Source organism: Gracilinanus agilis, chromosome X (genome assembly GCF_016433145.1).
Source record: "Gracilinanus agilis isolate LMUSP501 chromosome X, AgileGrace, whole genome shotgun sequence".
Taxonomy (NCBI): Eukaryota; Metazoa; Chordata; class Mammalia; order Didelphimorphia; family Didelphidae; genus Gracilinanus; species Gracilinanus agilis.
In genome coordinates this window covers 70,319,210-70,337,637 of record NC_058136.1, presented here as the reverse complement: position 1 = coordinate 70,337,637, position 18,428 = coordinate 70,319,210, and positions in this window count along the sequence as shown.

Genomic DNA, 18,428 nt, shown 5'->3' with positions numbered 1-18,428 from the left:
GTCCGGGATAGTTCCCCCTTGAGTGGACAATCTAGAGACAGAGACACTCTTTTCCAGGTGACTTATGATCCAGGTGAGTATGTGAGAGACTAACTCCCCAACACTCTCCCCTGGAAAAGTAAGAAACTATGGCCAAAATGGAGTGAAAGTTAGGAATGGAGGTTAGAGGCCTCTGGTAATAGGAAAAAGAGGAGATTAAAAGGGCCCCTGAAAGTTTGGGAAGGAGGCTGGAGGCTTCCAGGAAAAAGGGGTTAGAGGCCCCTTGGGGCGGTGGATGAGCTGCCAACTGGGACTGGGTCTCTTTGGAAGAGGGACTCCCAGTCAGGAATCTGGCAGATTTAAACTGTCCTTAGTTCATCTTTTTGTGTGTATTGTCTGTGTCCCTGTATTTGGTGTTTTTTTCCGTCCTTAACAAGGACCAGGGCTCCTTGTCAGAGCTCCTCTGGCTCCTGTGGCAAACTTAACATTTGGATAGGGAGAGGATTTTAAACAAACCTCCCAGACTTGGCTGAAGATTTAACATCTGAATAGGAGGGGATTTCAAAGTTCAAAGTTCTTTCTTTAAGAAACACAGTCAGCCTCATGAACTGCTCACTTCCCATCCCCACTGGGAACAGAGAACAGTTTTATCTAGGTGCTACAAGAGCATGTTGTTAGAAATATCAGCCAAAAAGAAAGATAGATTAGGTCTATCAGTGTGTAAAGCACAGGGAAAGTTAGGGGACAAGGAAGTCAGCTCGGTCAGTCAGATCACAGTACCTGAGCTCAGCAGGGCTTTCTCAGTTAAAGGGGCAGTGTGCTGAATTGAAACTGTTTTAATGAGTTTTCTTACTGCAAATATTTCTTTATAAACATAGATCCTAAAGCAATGATTTTTTCCCTTTTAAAGCATGCTTGTCATAAGGTTGTATGCTTCTGTTTATCATTGTCTTTATCACAGTCTCATCTCTATGTATTCTTAAATTGGGCATTACAAAAAGAAAAAAAGGGGGGGTTGGAAGATTGAACTTCCCACTGTCAAAATACGCAGCAGAGGACACAAAAGCAAGTATCTGTTTAATGATTTTTCCTCTTTCTTCCTTTGGATGGGCCCCCAAAGGAGAGAAAAATTCAGAGCAGAAAAGGGAGATATTACTGCACAATTAGAAGCATTTTCACTTAAGATTTGATTTTAAGGATTGAGGATTGCTAATGATTTTTGATATGGTACAATGTAATTTTATTTATTGTGGTAACTGTCAGTCAAATGTGAAATTTTAGCCGGATTTTATTGAGCACAAAAACTCATGGTTAGAAGTGTGTTAAGCCTTGGTTTCAGTAAATTGAGAATTGTCTAAGTGTGGTTAATAGCCAGTCTGACACAGAGAGGGAATGTTTATTCTGTAAGGACAGTAATTGTGCTGGCTACTTTGTGGATGTAGAGGTCATTCAGAAAAAGTTGTAATGTTGATATTGAGAACTTATTCTAGAATTTAAACTTGGGATTTTTCAAAATGAGATGTTCTTTTAATGTATGTGCTGTCAGAACTGGCAACAGGTCATCATGTGACACAGAAGAAGTTTTAAAATGGTTAATCTGTGCATGGATTTTAATAACACAGGTACTGAAAATTTGGTATTTTGGAAAAGATAGAATTTCTAAACAGTGTTATATTGATTAGAGTTGTATGAACTATTTTTAAAATTGTGTACAATGTATAAGAAGGAAATCATGATCTAGAGATCAATGTATTTAGACTCAAATTGCTAGAAAGTAATGATGAATGAATACAAGATATGTATACATTTGGACTATAAAGAGAATTAAGTTTTCCACCTGAATAGATTAAGAATATATGATATGTCAACTGTATGAAATTACAAAGAAATTCGACCAGCCCAGGAACCTAATAGGGTTTGACATAAGGATTACATGCAATTAAATATAGTACTTTCCCTCTTTTTGCAATGATGGTAAAGGAGGAGAAGCCAGAGGAAATAAGAGTAATGGATAAAGAAATAATAGGTGTGAATTCTAGTGCAAAATAGATACAACAAATGGTAAATCAGAATAATATTGATGGAATTTATTCAGTTATAAAGCAATGCTTTGAGGTAAAAGGAAGCTAAACTGGAGGTTCTGTTGTTTAAATAGAGGTTTGAAAGGAATAAGAGTAAATGGCTTTGAAATTCAGTTGTTTACATACTGAAATATTACTAAAGGACTTAAAGTTATTTGGAAGTTGTGGAGTTCAAACTAAAATTTGTTGAAAATAATTTATGAAGATTTTGGACATGCTAAATTTTAAATGGTGGTGGTCTTGTTAAAGAGGGATAAGAGACAAGGTTAAGTCATAAAAACCTAAATAAAGCTTAGAAGCTATTAAACCCTTCCTTGCAAACAGGAAGAAGAAAGAAATACTTTTAATTGTTCCACATTGATACTTAGGAACTGATATAGCAACACAGTACATAAGTAAGATCTTAAAGAGTTTAAAGATGAGTATATTTTAATTGTATACTTCAGAGGTTTTAAGGAGATGTTCAAGCAAGTAAAAGTTGATAGGAAAGTCATGGATATCTTGTAAAACAGGTTTTTTAGCAGTATAGTTGTTATAGAGGTGCAAATGATGAACCCCTGGGTTCGGGAAGGAGGCCTTTCTCAGGACTAAGAAAGACTCCAAGCTTAGCTTAGAAGTGAGAAAGATTTATTAGTAAGATAGGATCAATGGCCAGCAAGACAGCATGAGTGGAACAACCCTGGGGGGTTGCCCTTCATGACATGGCATGGCAGCACAAAGCATGAGTGAAGCAACTGTCGGGGTTGCCCTCTCCATGCCCCCATTCTGGGTTTTTGTATCATTTTTTTCTGAGATCCTCAGGGCTTAGGCTATCACGGTATGGCTGGGAGGTGCATCTCTTCTGTTACAGGGGTAGGAATGGGGAAGGGAGTTTCCCTGTTCACAGCCTGCCTGAGTTAAGGGGTCCAGGGTCCCTGCCATCTCTGTACAATGTCCATGTTAGTCTCAAGAAGACTGCTTTCCATCCTTATCTATCCATCATAAGAGGTTTAAAATATAATAGGTTTAAGTGTTTAAATTGATCAAAAATGGTTTTTTGGGTTTAAAGTTATCATAAATGGTTTTTAATCTCAGTGTATTAAAATTGACTAACTTTATTATTACATTTGACTTCCTGGTCTTGAAAAGAGATAAGCAGCCTGCTTGTCAAAAGGCTTGCTTTAAGGTTTAGAGTGCTTAAAAGGTTTCAAATCTTGTCATTGGAAATAGACCCTGTAATACTACATGCTTTATGATGTTCCTTTAAATATGACTTTAATGTAAATTGTTGCTAAAACATGTGTTTAAGTGTTGTTTTAATGTAAGCAAAAGATCACTGTAAACCTGACTGTACCATAGGTTTTGTTCAATCCTCAGTGGTTACCTCAGTTTACCAATTTGTACTATGAACTGCAAGTTATAATTGATAAGCACTATGCTAAAGACACAGTGCCTCAATTCTTGGGAGTTATTGATTGGCATTTGAAGGGATACCAAATGGTATGTTTATTTTTGTGATGGTAACAGAGAGTCAGAGAAAGTGAAGAGGTATGTTGTGTTTGAACACAGAAGAGAGAGAGACTTGATCTAATGCCCTGAATATGCAGATTCATGATGGGTAAATGGAAGTTGTGTTCTGCTTTTTAAGCAGAGGGTTTTGAGGGAAAAAGAGAGGGAGAAGAAGAGAGAAGGAGAGATGAAAGAGAACAGATAGGGAGGTGAAAGAGAACAAATAGATGTTCTACTCTTATACTTGGATCTTGACCTAAGAATAATTTCTGAAATTGATGTATATGGTGTTGGGAAAATCACAAATAGTTCTGGAATTCTCTTGAAAGTTACCCTGAAGCCCTGTATGGCTTGTCTTAGTTCTTCAGATGGCCCAGGTACAGGAGACGATACAGCCCTGATTTATATTTACTGTGGAACTACTCAATCCAGCACTCCTGTTCCTTAATTCAGGTTTTGTCACTAAAGTGTGATATGTTAATTATTGAATAACTGAGTGAACAGCCTGGTAGGGATGTGAAAGGCTTGTTTCAGGGTATGGAAATTGTTTTCAGATTGCTGCTTAGCAGAATTTCTTTGAGCTGTAATGGGGAAGACTTGTCTTTTAAGGAAGGAAAAGGCTTCTGGGATCCAATGGTGATATAAGTGCAAAAGACAGAGAATGTTCTGTGATGGTTAAAGAGGCAATTCTAGGGCTCAACCTGGACTGGTCCTCTTCTGACCATCTAGGCTACTAATCCTTGAGTGACACAATGATGGCATGAGCCAGTGACAGCTTTAGCCTGTACATGGAGCCCCTCACTATGTGTCCCTTGGGACGTGAGGAAATGCTCTCCCTCTCTGCCTTCCTTTTTTTGGAGCAAGTTCCCATAATCAGCACTTAATGCAAATTGTAAAATTTATATTTCCATCTCCCCAAACAACCTATTAGGTTAATAATTGAAAACTATCAAATTGTTAGGGAACATACTTTGAGAAGTAGGTAAAGTTTAGTGATAGATGACTTATAGCTTGCAGCCTTAATTTACCACAACTGAAGTGGGATTTTGAGCTTGGAAATATAACCCAAAGCTTTCTGGATTTCCTCCAGAATCTGAGATGAAGAAATTTATCTGTAAAGTATTGTTATTCAAGTAGTTATAGATGCCGTATTAATGTGGTCTTTGCAAAAGAATATTTTTTAACAGAAATACCACATGCCAACTCTGCAAACAACTTAGGAATCAAATATCCTAAAAGGTTGAATTCCTGTCAGGGGATGATTTATGGAGATAAAATCTGTTGGCTAAGATACCCAAATGTTAATGTTTAATATCAGTTTCTATTGTGCTAATTTTCTCTCTCTTTATATCTGGTGTTATAGTTTTTGCCCCAGTCCTGGGTTCTATCCTTGTGCCTTAGGGATGGATGCTCCCCCTTGTGACCTGTCTGCCAGTCTGGGGAAACAGTCTCTGGTCTCCCAACCTTCAGGACCCTGGCATTTGCTGCAGAGTGACCCTGAAGACCCTGTGCCCACAGCTCCTCCTGCTTCTCTCAGGGATTCTACACCCCTTATCAGCTTGAAGAAGCTACAGAAGATTGAAACCATCGACCCTCTTCCCTTAGATATTGGGAGGAGGGGGGAGACGGCATGGGACATTGTACCCCCATAGTGAAAATGTTTTTCTCAGGCAAACTATAGGCAGGAAAATTCCTTTGCTTCCACTATGTACCCTTACCTGCCCACATAGCCTAGTGACCTGTGTTAAAGATCGTATCAACACTGTATAGCTTATGGTCCTTTGGCAACAATGCTGGACCAATCCCCCTGCACCTTCTGTCTATGATGACACAGATATTTAAGAAAGATTTCTTTATGATCCAACTCCAGAAGTGGGGAAAATAATGTGGAACCTTGAAAGAGTCAGAATAAAAATCCTGACCCCTGTATGACATTATGGTGAAACAGGCTTGTCCACAGGGATTCCAAACTTGCAGACCTCTGATCTCCAGAGCTTAACCTTAACCTTATCTACCTTGCAGACCTCCTCCTTACATGCAGAATAAGGTCAGACTCACTCTGTCCTCTATTTCAGGGCTAGGTACGTGGGGAATAATACCCTGAGAAACCCCCACTGTCTGCATACCCAAGTTCCCAAAGGAGCCAAATTCCTCATCCCCCTTTGGGGCTAGGTGGGCCAGCTCTGTGGCTGGACTCACCCTCTGCTTTTCTGTTGCTATGCTTAATCAGACTAAGCAGTACTGCCTCCTTGTCACTGTCCTCCCTCATATCCTGCATACTGCATTAACACTATCCAACTGATGGTCTTATGTCAACAATAAATATACTCCTAGAAGAGCCCAAATCACCCTAAGGGAAAGATTTCCCACCTTAAAAAAACTGGGGAATGTAAGATTGGAATTTGGACTTATAGCAAGTCAGTGACACAGCAGGGTAAGCTAGGAATTTGGAAAGCAAATGCAGAATACGGATTTATGGCACTCAGAGAACCAGGACCCCCACTGGGCCCCTTCCTGGAAGGAGCCACAGCCCCAACCACCTGAATTAGAGACACCCTGTTATCTATGCAAACATTTCCAAGAGCCTCTATAACCCCTGTAATCCTCCCCCCAACCACGGCTCTATTTGGGAGCCGTCCTAGTGTGCACACTAGTAATAAAGTGTCTTCTGTAACTTGCATTGCCTCTAGGTCTCCTTGGGTCACGATTCTGAACCCTAACATTACAAAGAGGAAACTGCATAGGATCACGTCTATCTTGGTGTGCAGACGTTGTGGTTTTGAAGGGTTTTGTGGCTAGCCAAAAAAATTGGGAATAATCTCAAAAACCCCTCTTGGCAGAGGAGTTGAAGATGCAAAATATTTTGTTTATTTCTTTGTTTTATTTTTGGTTTTTGACTTATTAGTTTTTTTTTTCTTTAAGTATCACCAAAGGGTAATATAAATTATTTTGCAATAAATGAATGATCTCATAAAAAATCTACCTTCTTGTCTTTTACATTGATTAAAAATGGCCAATGTTTGGGTCCACTAAATATATATACATATATAAAAATATAAATAAATATACTAATCCTTGCATTTGCGAGATTTTTAACTGCAAGATTCCCTCCCCAGGAGGTGACTTGGGTCCTCTGAGCCCACCCACCTATAGCACATAATGGATTTGAGCACTCTGCAAGAGCTGACAATTTGTAGTCCATGGGGGGGCTCTCTTTTCTCTCACATCCTTCTTCCAAGTGCTCAGCTAATGCTCTCATTTTTGTCTCCATGGTAACCGCCAAGGCTAACGCTCTTGTTTACTCAAATCCTGCTTCTGAAATTTTCCATCACCAGACTCTATCCATCCTCCCTGCCCCCCCCCCTTTTGGTCCTTCCCAATTCTGACCTTGTAGCTTCTATAGCCTAATCCAGCTCATGATCCTGAATATGAAATATCCTTCTCTCTCATACATTCTATGTTCCATAAACAACCCCCCCATATACCTCCCATCTAATATTCCCTAGAAAATTTCCCCTAAAAACTTTTCCTCTAAAAATTCTGTATTTTAAGCAACCAACACATATTCTTGAAAGGTATCAGGAAGCCCAGACATTCAGTGTTCCAAGGAGCAAGCGAGGGTGATTTTTTCTTCTTCTAAGGCTGTACCCTCCTATTATCGATAAGGACTTAAAAATGTTATTGCATAATTATTACAATGGACATGGTTGTTACATATATAAAGACTGCCAAAAATAATTCCTTTCCCTTCTAGGTCCTCAGTATGTTATATGTTGATTTTTTGTTGTTGTCGAAACATACTCTACATTTGTTTTCATTAATAGTAATATAAATGGTCATCTTGACCGAAGAGGGATCTACGGGAAATTAAATTTGCTTTGGTGTGCAGATGTTTTCAGTTTGCGGGCATTTTTTGGCTTGCCAAAAACAAAAATCATCAGTACTTTCTTCTGACACTTTTAGGATAGGAGACCAGTTAGAAAGTATCACCCCTGAAGAATATCAATTAGATTGGAATGAAAGATTGATCAGCCAGGCAAAACCTCTTTCCTTTTTTTGTTTTGAAAATTACCTAGAATCGGGCATTCTTTTGGCTCACTTAGAAGAGAGGGGAAAATAAATCTTTGTGATTTAGTAGGTCTTCCATTGGAAAGCCCCTTCCAGACATGAGGATTCATGTACTCTGGGAGCTTCCGGTTATCCTTTGGGCAGCTTTGTAGCACATTCAAAACTCTCACATTTTGTGTCCCAAGGTTCTTCTTTGGTCTGACATCTCCATGGAAAAGTGAGACAGTCAGAGGTGGTGCTTATGCCAAGCTAAGAAATTCTGTATTAGAACTTTTAGCCCCCTCCAACATTAGCACTTGAATGGAACCTAATGGCCCAGACATTCAGTCTGCTAAAAACCTTCCAAGTCAGGACAGTTTTGGTGCTAAAGAAACACCATCCTATGGTCAATAAAGTAGATTTTTTTTAAAAATTAAAAAAATTTTTACACTGTACTTAATGATTTACAGATATCACGATGTAGAAACATTAATTCTGTCTCTTATGATGGTTGAGGAATAAACATGTTGGGTTTTTTGGCCGCAATTATTCTGTATTGATTCTCATGAATAATCACATCATTAGCAGAATTTACCAAAGAAGGAGCTTGTTGGAATTGCATTTGTTTTGTGGTGATGGTATATTCATTGTCTGAGGATTTTGAGCCAGTTCGAAATCATCCATCCTTTCACCAAACCTTTTTGTGTGTATGATGGAGGGTATCAGATTTTTTTAACCCTCCATAAGGGTGTAATATAAACTCAATTGAAATAAACAACTGATCTCATACAGAAATTCTAAATTCTTCGACTTCCTATATTTATCTCTAACTGGCAAAAATTTTTGCCCACTAAGAATATATTTTTTAAAAGAATATATTCAACTTACTCTTAGAAACTGATGACTTTTTGTATCAGAAAGACCATTCCAAAGCAGCTGATTTATTTTCTCAGAGCCCTCGGACTTATGGCATATTTAAATTTGGAGGGCATCCCAATTCTGACCTTCAGAGTCTTCTACTGCATAGGACATTCCTTGTTCTAAATGCTCTCCTCTATCTCTCATTCTTTTCTCCATGGCTACTCCCAGACCTGATATTTTCAGTTATAAAATGCCATGAGGTTTTTAGGACACTCCAGGTCTGATCATTTGTTTTCTAAGGGCTGTTCTTACTCTGACATCTCTTTCACTAGGTGCTCTCTTTACCACAGCATTCTCTTCTCCATGCCTACTTCCAGGTCCGACATTCTAAGATCCCTCACTGTCTGACAACTTGGAGTCTCATCCTCTGAACAGCATTGTCTCTTTCTGTCTCGGTCTCTCTCAGGCTCTCCCAACACTGACATTCTAACTCCTACCATGTCATTTAGCTCAGGATTCTGGATTCAAAATATCCTTAAAGTTCAGACTTTCTAAATTCTATGAGCACTCCTGATTAAAAAAAAATTCTGGCTTCCTTTTCAAATGGGATCAATTAAAAACAAAATTTACCATTTAGGTGGGAAATTCTGCATTCTAATGTCCAGGCTACCTTTATTGTAACCCCACAAAATGCAACTGGAAGTTAACAGTGTTCTAAGAACATTCCAAGACCTGATATTTTGGGGTAAGGGTGCCCTCTCCAATTATCAATAAGTTTTTTTAAACCCTCCCCTTCCATCTTGGAGTCAATACTGTGTATTGGTTCCAAGGCAGAAGAGTGGTAAGGGCCAGGCAATGGGGGTCAAGTGACTTGCCCAGGGTCACACAGCTGGGAAGTGGCTGAGGCTGGGTTTGAACCTAGGACCTCCTGTCTGTAGGCCTGACTCTCAATCCACTGAGCTACCCAGCTGCCCCATCAATAAGTTTTTTTAATGTTTTTATTTTTTGGATCATTATTATAATGGATTTGACAGATATATCGAAATAAAAAAAATGTCATGTCCTTTATAATCTCTCCAAATGTAACGTCTTATTTTTACTTACCCAAAAAGATATATTTATTATCATTGATAGTGTTGGTTTTGTGAGACTTTTGTTTTGAGGGGAAACCAATAAAATAGATAGTGCTTTCAACATACCCTTTGGCTTTGTGGTTGAGCATGTGAATTTGTTTTTAAGCTTTGTTATTGTATAAATAAAAATTGGATTGGAACCAATGATTGATCTCATATGAAAAATCTATCTTCTTGTTTTTTAAGTGACCTAAAACTGCCTAATATTTTGGACACCAAGAATATATTATGTGACAATGATTCCTTGTCATTCCTGATGTTTTCCATTCAGAGGACCCTTCCAGAGCAGGTGATTGATGTTCTATGGCAGTTTTTAGACCATGACAACTGTGACCCTTTGTGTTCGAAGTTGCTGTGAAAACGCTTCTCCTAAGACTCTCCTTCTCTTCTCCATGGCTACCTCCCGGTCTGACATTCCATGCTGGACAGAGCCTTTGGCATCATCTATTCCAGTCACCTCATTGTAGAGACAAGAAAAGAGGCCCGGAGAGGGTAGGTAGAAACTTCTGGAACATTCACCATCAGGTAAAGTGGCCTCACAGCTGAGTGACTGATTGCCTCTTAACTCTTTTGGGGTCGGAAAATTCTTTACAGTGAATCGGTGAATTGGTGAGGTCTCAACTTAGGAGACAGCACCATGCCAATGATGCTCCATCCTTTGTTTTATCAAGAGGGACTCTGCTCCCGGGGAGCTGTGGACACAGTGCGCTTCCCTAACTTTCCCCTTTTGTTAAAAAAAATCAATACGGAGATATTTGCAAAATTTCAGACATTTCATCTTTCTCGTTTCCGATGAATGTCTTCATTCATTTTACATGAAAAAAGAGAATACAGGACAAATTATCTCTCCGCTCTGATTTAGAAAAACAAGTGAACATTCTTGTTTTTATAAAACCCAACCCATTTGGGCATCTAGACCAGTGATGGGCCAACTTTTTACAGAGGGGGCCAAAGGAAAGGAAATGCTCCTCTGTCAGTCTGTTTCTAAGGCAACTCTTTCGAAGTTTCAATGTATTGTATCCTACTCGTATTCATCAGATTAGGAAGAATGTCCTGCCGCTGGATAGAACATTTCAGGGGGCCACATCTGGCCTGCAGGCTGGAGTTTGCCCATCACTGGTCTAGACGGAATTAGCAAAACCTGGTGACTCTGGCCTGGGGAGAGCTTCCTGGGTCATGGCCAAAGTGAATGCGAATTTACTAGTTGGGTTGCTTCAGAAAGGGAAATGCCAGAGTAGAGAGAGGTTCTGGGAAGTCTTTTGCATGGCCTCCTGGGGGCCAGAAGATGGCAGCAGATTTTCATCACTTAGGAACCACAGCTGGAATCATGGCATATTTTCATCCCAGTTTGAAATCCTTCCTCCACCTGGCCCCCAGTCATCTCGAATTTAGAATATTTGGAGAATTCTTTCCTCTCCCCCCCCAACCCCCTTTTTTTTTGGTTTATTGTCAGTCCAGGAGAGGGAATCTTTTACCAGCCAATGAAAAACAATGTCCAGACATTCTCCCTTTAATTGTGGCTCTGGAGAAACAAAGGGCTCAGGCTCCCCCCTGGGATTTTAATCTTCTCTATTCATTATCCTGAATAGTAATGTCAATAGCAGTCTTTACCAAAGAAGGGACTGCATAGAATCTCATTTGTTTGGTGTGCAGGTGTTGTGGGATATTTCTGAGGGGGGGGGCGGGGTGAGAGCGGGAAGGTGGAGAAATACACAATAATCTCACCAAAATGTCTGGGCACTTTACTGGAAGGTAATGGAGTTTACTTCTGGTGTGTTGTTTTTTAGGCATCTCTGATGCATGATATAACTTGTACTAGAATAAAGGAATGATCTTACAGGAAAAATCTACTTTTTTCTCATTTTAAAAATGAATTAAGGGGGCAGCTGGGTAGCTCAGTGGATTGAGAGCCAGGCCTAGAGACAGGAGGTCCTAGGTTCAAACCCAGCCTCAGCCACTTCCCAGCTGGGTGACCCTGGACAAGTCACTTGACCCCCATTGCCCACCCTTACCAATCTTCCACCTATGAGCCAATACACCGAAGTACAAGGGTTAAAAAAAAATGAATTAAAAATGGTCAGTTTGGGGCCCACTGAGAATAGAGAGGAAAATACATTCTTGGTATTTGTGAGATTTTCTGCTCTAAGATCCATTGGCGAACAGATTGCTTATCTACTTGGAGCCCTCTAGATACTATATAGATAGTAGTTTCTAGGATACTCTAAGATCTGACTTGTTGTGCTGCTCTAAGACATCTCCTGTCCCCATTCCTAAATGCTCTCCTATCTCCCACTGTCATTCTCTTCTCCATGGCTACTCCAAGTTCTGTCATTCAGTGTGGTAAAGAATATCCCACGGCTTTCCGTTCTCACCATCTCCCTCATTTTCTTTTCTAGTCCCTCCCATCATGAACTTCCCAATTTCCACATCTCATCTGCTTCTGGACTCTGGGTTTATTATTTCCTTCAAGTTCAGAGAGCCCAAGTTCTATATATTCTCTTTGGGTGGATATTTTGGCTTCAGTTTCCTTTCAAAAAAGAAACGTTCGGGAGGGCTTGACCCTGAGTGGAGAATTAATTCTGTATTTCTAAGCTCTTGGCCACCTCCGCTATCTCTCCTTGAAATGGATTTGTAGGGCCAGACATTCAGTATTCCAAGGACCTTCGAAGTCCTCGCACAACTGATTCTAAAGCTGCAACCTCCTACGATAAGGTTTAAAAATGCTTATGATGATGATGATGATGATGACATATAGGAGTATGATTAATATGCTTGTTTTTATTTTTTTTATTTTTTTTACCCTTAACTTCTGTGTAACTTCTAGGTGGAAGAGTGGTGAGGCTAGGCAATGAGGGTGAAGTGACTTGCCCAGGGTCACACAGCTGGGAAGTGTCTGAGGCCGTATTTGAACCCAGGACCTCCGGTCTCTAGGCCTGACTCTCCATCCACTGAGCTACCCAGCTGTCCCTATGCTGGTTTTTAAACACAAGTCTTGTCCCTTACTAATCCTATTCTATCGCAGATGATTTTTTGTTAAAGAATACTCTACATTTCAAAAAGAGCAATCTTTACCAAAGAAAAAGGAGCATGGAACTGCATTTGTTTTGGAATTGAGGCTTGGAGGCTTCTTTTGGGTACTCGAAGACAGGCAATATTCTCAAAATGCCTTTTTGCAATGTGTTTAAAGAGATGAGTTTTTAAAAACCATAACCATCCCATAAGAGAAATCAAGTCAGAATAAATGACTGATCTCATATGAGAAATGTCAATTTCCTGGTTTCTTACCTTCCTCTGAACTGGCTAATATTTAGCCAAGAATATATATAACAGAGAAGGTCGCTTCTAGGAGAGATGATTTCAGTTCTCAGGACCTTTGCAGTTATGGAATATGGCATCAGGTCTGACCTTTTGTGTTCTTAGTGTTCTCTCTGCTTTGATATACCTTCTTCCCAGTGCTCTTCTACTCTCATTCTCTTCCATGGCTACTCCCAGGCCTGAAATTCTCTGTGCATTCTCAGCCTCTGAATTTCTCCTAATTTCTCTGTCAACACTGACATTCCAGCTTTTCTAGTCTAATAAAGCTTCAGATTTGGGATTACAAATGTCCTTCAATCTCAGATGTTCTAGAATCTAAGTAGCCTCCCTGATCTAATATTCTAGTTTCACTTTCCACTTCACATTGGTACATTCAGAATCAGGATTTAACTCCAAGCTAGACTTTTAGTATCCTAAGCTTTCAAAGCTCTCAGCTACTACCAGCATTCCCACACAAATGCCTAGAACCCTAGACTTGTAGTGTTCTAAGGACAACCCCCCGAATATTACATTTTGGTTCTAACTCAACCCTTGGCATTTATGAAAATTTCCAATCTAAGGTCCCTCCCGGAGCTGATGTTTCATATTCCCAGAGAGCACACAGCTAAAACAGGACCGTTTGTAACACATTCCAAGATCTGACCTTTTGTTTTCCAATGTTTTCTTTGCTCTGATAGCCCCTCTCCAAAGTGGGACATTCCTGCCTGGAGAGAAAAATCTTCTAGTCTAACTTTCTGTCACCTCCATCCTGCATTTGAAAATTGCAATTCTCAGGTCTAAGAACATCTCCCGCTGCCAATCTACCTTGAATTGGACTTCACAGAAAGCTGTAAGTGTAGCCAGGGCTTTCCAAGACGTGAATTTTGGCATCAGAAGATATACAATCATGGGATCTTTCCGCTTCCTAGCTGATTTCTTTTTTTTTCTTTTTCTTTTTTTATATTTTTAAACCCTTAACTTCTGTGTATTGGCTCCTAGGTGGAAGAGTGGTAAGGGTAGGCAATGGGGGTCAAGTGACTTACCCAGGGTCACCCAGCTGGGAATTGTCTGAGGCCAGATTTGAACCTAGGACCTCCCGTCTCTAGGCCTGGCTCTCAATCCACTGAGCTACCCAGCTGCCCTAGCTGATTTCTTAAAGTGTTTTTTTTCCCCAATGGAATTTTATTGCAATGCCCATAATACCTTCTAAATATGATTTGGAAACATTAGTTCTGTTTCTTATGGCTATTCAGGAAATGACACAGTGATTTTGATTGTCCAAAATATCTACATTCATTATTATTAATAATAATATCAAAAGTAGTCTTTACCAAAGAAAGACCTTCATGGAATTACATCTCCCTTGGTGTTTCGCTCCATTTGGTTGTCTGGGGTTTTTTTAACCAGCCAAAACATAGTCATTACATTTACCAAATCATTTTATGTGGTATGAAGGATGTGAGGGTTTTTTGGTTTGTTTTTTTTTAAGCTTCACGACAGGTATAATATAAATTAGCTTGATTTAAATGATTGTTCTCATACGGGAACTCCAAATTCTCCTACTTTCCTTATTTACCTAGAACTGGCTCGTATTTGTGCTCACTAAGAACATACTTCAATGAAACCTGAATTCAAAGACATTCCACACTGGGAAGCCCAATATAGAGTAGCGGATGGATTTTTTTCAGAGCCTTCAGAGTTATGATATATAAAAACTGAGAGGACACACCAATCCTTACACCTTTGGGGTCTTCTCCTTGATAGGACATCTCTTGTTCCTAATGCTCTCTTCCGTGTTACCATGATACCAATTATAAAATGCCATTCCTTCAGATAATTTTTCTAATAAGCCTCTGAAAATTTCCTATCCTATCTGTTCTAGTCATTCCTAATGATCCCCATGGTTCTGAATGGTCAATTCCATCCAGCTCATACACTCTAGGTTCTAAACTGACTACATGATCAAGAATTCTGGCTTCATATTCCAAACCAAAATATTTCATTCAGAGTGGGAGAAATTATCTAATCTAATGCTTAGCCCACTGCCAGCTTGCCCCTTGGAAGGACATGGAAGGGCAGAAATTCAGTGTTCTAAGGACCTCTAGCACTAAGACATTCTCCAATCAAAGAGGGGCAGATAAGGGGGCACAGTGAAAGGGCTCCAGGTTAAGGCTGGGAGGACCTAGGTTCAAGTCTAACAAAACACCCTCCAAAGTTCTATAAAGTTTTTTCCTTGGTTAACTAATTTAATAGATTTTAAAAAAAACAAATCACTTGTCTAACCAATATACTGATTTCTAAAATAAGATGTAGTCTCTAATAATTCTTACAGAATATCATGATTTAATGATTAACCATATTGAGTATTCATTAAAACGAACACTACTCTCAATAGCTATCTTTATCAATGAAGGAATTGCACTGGATCAAATTGGATTTCATGTAAAAATGTTCAGAAATTTTTTTTGGGGGGGAGGCAGGGTTGAGAGTCAAATGAGCCAGAGAAGAAAATGGTAAACCGCTCCAGAATTTTAACAAGAAAACCGTGAATGAGCCTCTGAAGAGACAGAACAAACATTTAAAAAACAGCATCAATAATCTCTCAAAAAGCTTTTGGCAGTGTGGTAGAAGATATGAGGGTTCCATTTTTTCCTTTTTGTTTTGTTTATGCATCATTCATGCCTAATAGAACTAGACTAGAATAAAGGAATGATTCTCTATAAAAATAGAATTTCTCCTGATTTAAAAAAGTTAATTTAAAATGACCACTATTAGAGTGGCTAGGTGGTTCAGTGGACAGAGAACCAGGCCTGGAGATGGGAGATCCTGGGTTCAAATATGGCCCAGAACACTTCCTAGCTGAGTGACCCTGGGCAAGTCATTTAATCCCAATTGGCCAGCGCTTACCACTGTTTGCCTTGGAACTGATATTTAGTATCTATTCAAAGACAGAAGGTAAGGACTTTTTTAAAATGGCCGTTATTTGGGCCTCACTAAGTATATCATGATAAAAATCAATCCTTTCCAGTTTCAAAAAATTCAACTCCAAACACCCTTCCTGGAAGGGGACTTATGTCCTCTGAATCTATAGCATATAGTGGTTTTGAGGATACTCCAAGAGCTGACATTTTGAGGTCCAGGGGCAAGGGGGGGTCTCCTTCCTCTCATATCTCTTCTTCTTTGTGCTCTGTGAACTCTCTCATTTTCATCTCCATGGCAACCGTCAAGGCTAACACTGTTTGCTGAAATCCTCCAACTTCTGAAATTTTCCATTGCAGACCCTATCCATCCCCCCCACTCTCTCTCTCTCTCTCTCTCTCTCTCTCTCTCTCTCTCTCTCTCTCTCTCTCTCTCCTGGCCCCTCACAATTCAGACCCTGAACCTTCTATGTAGCCTCATCCACCTCATGCATCTGAATTCTAAATTTCCTTCCTCCTCATACACTCTATGCCATCAGTGATCTCCCATGTAATGTTTTCTCTAAACTTTCCCCTCAAAATCTACCCATTCACAGGCAAAACCTACCTCCTAGCTAAGACATTCTGTATTCTAAGCTTTCAGACACCTCTAGCACACATCCTGGAATGGGATGGGGAAGCCTGGACATTGCTAGCTAGGACATTCTGCATCCTAAGGTCTCATCTACTTGCAACATTCTCACAGAAATGGGACCAGAGAGCTCAGAATTTTAGTGTTTTATGGTCTCTCCAAGACATTTCGGGTACACAAGCCACATGATGATTGATTATTCTTTTCATTTTGGGTTCACTGGATTCTGATTCCAGTCTACATGGATTTGAACCCGTGGCTGATTGTGAAAAAGAAATCTTGCCCCATATAAGATTTCTGTACCTGACACTGTATTTTGTCCAAAATATCTCCATATTCCTCTTCATTAAAAGCAAGAAAAATGGCAGTCTACTTAAGAGGAAACCTCATGGAATGACCTTGGTTTCAGTGTGCAGCTCTTGTGGTTTTGAGAGATTATTTGGCTAGTCAAAAATTGGACCCTAATCCCAACAGCTACCATGGTTCATTAGATAGAGAACAGGACCTAAAGTCAGGAAGAGCTGAGTTCCAATGTAGCTTCAGACACCTACTAGCTTTGGGACCCTGGGTAAATCACTCTACCCTGTTTGCCTCACTTGTTGTCAGGCCTGGAAGCCAATGGGGTATAAGAGCTGATAAAAATAGCAACACCTAATGACTGGCTGGGAAAACCTCCCAACTGGTAACATCTGGTAAATGGCAGGAAAGACCCCTGACCAGTAACATCTGGTGAATGGATGATAGGAAGCATGTGTTAACATCCAGCCGCCCGCCACCCCCTCCCCCCCAGTTCCTGGAATTCAAACTGTATATAAGCTGGCTAGACCTTTCATTCCCTGTTCCATTGAGGGACCCACCCAAGCTCGAGCTTGCAATAAAACAGTACCTCTTGCTTTTACATTATCTGGTGCCCCTCCTAATTTGGGAAATCAGAACTGGGCTGAACATTTGGGGGCTCGTCCAGGGATTTCCTTATTGGACCGCACATGGATAGAGGTACTGGTTCGGAGGGCGAAAGGGTCAGAGAACTGTGTGTGATGTGTGATTGGTGTGTGACGTCTGGCTAATGGGGAACCAATCACGGGATTAGGGCATACAACTAAGTGGCCTGGTTAACCCCGCCTACTTCAGGACATATATGAAGGGGGCCTATTGTCAAGTCTGATCCCAATAAGTGATTCGGTTCTGCCTGTTTCTGAGTGTGGACCAGCCTAACACACACTTCTCAGACTTCACAAGAAGCTGAGCCAGAACAGTTGGGAAGTGGTTGAGAAAAAGTGAAAGTGGTTTGACCCTTTCAACTGTCTGAGGAGAAAAGATTCATTTCAAAGGGTTGGAGGCCCTTCACCCAGAGTCCTGGGGACCTGGGACAGAGACTGGGTCTCTGCAGCTGAGATTAGAGTTCTCTAAGATTTAAGGGAAACTTGCAGGGGTTGGAAGCCCTTGCCTGTGGTTCGAGTCCCCGGTTTGGTGGGCTTGAGATAGCACCAGTGGACATACTGGAAGAGAATGGAGAAGTCCAAGCAGGGACCCAGCCATGTCACTCGATTTCAGTGGCTTCTTTGGGTTCCAAGGTGTATGAATGTGTGAGAGAGTATGTCTTGTAGGAGTCTGTGTTGTTTTTGTGTGACTAGCTATAAGATTAAACAAAGGAAGGGGCAAAAAGAGTTTAAGATGCAGCTTCACAAAGGGGAATTTCCTTCATAGTGGCTGTTCTGTACTCCCTCCATCTACATTTCAAACCTCCCAGATTTTAGCACTGGAGAGGCTGTGCCTGCTCTGGCAGCAGACTTGAGATCTGAGTAGGAAGGAGGGAGAGGATTTAAAAGTTCAAAGTTCTTTCCTTAAGAAACACAGTCAGCCTCATGAACAGCTCACTTCCAATCCCTACTGGGAACAGATAGTAATTTTGTCTAGGTGCTACAAGAGCATTTTGTTAGAAATCACAGCCAGAAAGAGAGACAGGTTAGATCTGTCAGAGTGTAAGGCACAGGGA